The sequence below is a fragment of the Orycteropus afer genome, unplaced genomic scaffold (genome assembly GCF_000298275.1).
Source record: "Orycteropus afer afer isolate SDZICR_OR568_19922 unplaced genomic scaffold, OryAfe1.0 scaffold00412, whole genome shotgun sequence".
In the NCBI taxonomy this organism is placed as follows: domain Eukaryota; kingdom Metazoa; phylum Chordata; class Mammalia; order Tubulidentata; family Orycteropodidae; genus Orycteropus; species Orycteropus afer.
Genome location: NW_006921999.1, coordinates 2,546,948 through 2,548,603, shown reverse-complemented (window position 1 = coordinate 2,548,603; position 1,656 = coordinate 2,546,948).

The following is a 1,656-nucleotide window of genomic DNA, read 5'->3' as shown; positions in this document are numbered from 1 at the left end:
GAGGCAGTATCACTATGGAAGTAGATTGCCCAACCTTCCTTCCGAGGAGTGGCTGGTAGGTTTGAACTGCCAGCCTTCTGGTTAGCAGTCAAGTGCCTTAGGTACTACGTTACCAGAGCTCCCTCACCTGTTGCAGAGCCTTCTGTTATTCTGGGCCCCATTCAAAACTAGCAGCTTTCCGAGTCACTTGATAAATAGGCCACAGCAACACACCCAAATGAGGAATATGCTGCCTCCAAAATTCAAAGATGCCCACCAGACATTGTGCCTCCTCTTCAGTTGTGGGGGAAGCCAAATACAATAATTTATCCTTCACTTTAGTAGGAATACCTCTACATGCCCCACACCATTGGACCCCTAGAAATTTCACTGAGGTGGAAGGTGCCTGAATTTTTGTTGGGTTAATTTCTCAACTTCTAGCACACATATGTCTCACCAATAAGCCTAGAATCATCAATGCTTCTTCTTTACTAGGTCCAATCAACATGATGTCATCATTATGGACTAGTGTGATGTCTTGTAGAAGGGAAAAGTAATCAAGATGCCTATGGACTAAATTATGACATAGTGCCGGGGAGTTGATATACCCCTGAGGAAGGATTGTGAAAGTATACTGTTGGCCTTGCCAGCTGAAGGCAAATTTCTTCTGATGGTCCTTTGAAATTGGTATGGAGAAAGAGGCATTGGCCAGATCAATAGCTGCATACCAAGTGCCAAGAGATGTACTAATTTGCTCAAGCAATGAAACCACATCAGGAACAGCTGCTGCAATTGGAGTCACCACCTGATTAAGTTTACACTAATCTGTTTTCATTCTCCAAGATCCATCTGTGCTTTGCACAGGCCAAACAGATGAATTAAATAGGGAAGTGGTAGGGATCACCACCCCTGCATCCTTCAAGTCCTTGATTGTGGCAGTAATCTCTGCAACCCTCCCAGGGATGTGATATTGCTTTTGGTTTGCTATTTTTGTAGGTAGAGGCAATTCTAATGACTTCCACTTGGTTTTTCCTACCATAATAGCCCTTACTCCACATGTCAGGGGCCCAATGTGGGAATTCTGACAATTGCTTAGCATATCTATTCCAATTATGCATTCTGGCACTGGGGACATCACTACAGGATGCGTTCTGGGACCCACTGGACCCACTGTGAGACAAACCTTAGCTAAGACTCCATCAATAACTTGACCTCCATATGCCCCCACTTTGACTGGTAGGCCACAATGATGCTTTGTGTCTCTGGGAATTAGTGTCAATTCAGACCCAGTGTCCAATAATCTCTGAAAAGTCTGATTATTTCCTTTTCCTCAATAAACAGTCACTTTCATAAATGGCCTCAGATCCCTTTGGGGAAGACTGGGAGAAAGATTGACATTATAAGTTTTTGGCAATGTAGTGTAGTCCTTCCTCAAAAGGACCTGGCCTCCCCTTCATTCAAGGGGTTGTGGGTCTGTAAACTGACTGAAGTCTGGGAATTGATTGAGGGTCATGACTCTGTATTCTGGCGATTCAATCTAGGTTGCTGTTCATGTGACTGAGAATTCTTCTGTCTATACAGATCAAGTAAATATTTAGTGGGCTTGCCATGTATTTCACTACTAGGAACACCATGAGCAAGTAGCCAATGCCATAATTGCACACAAGTCAGACTATT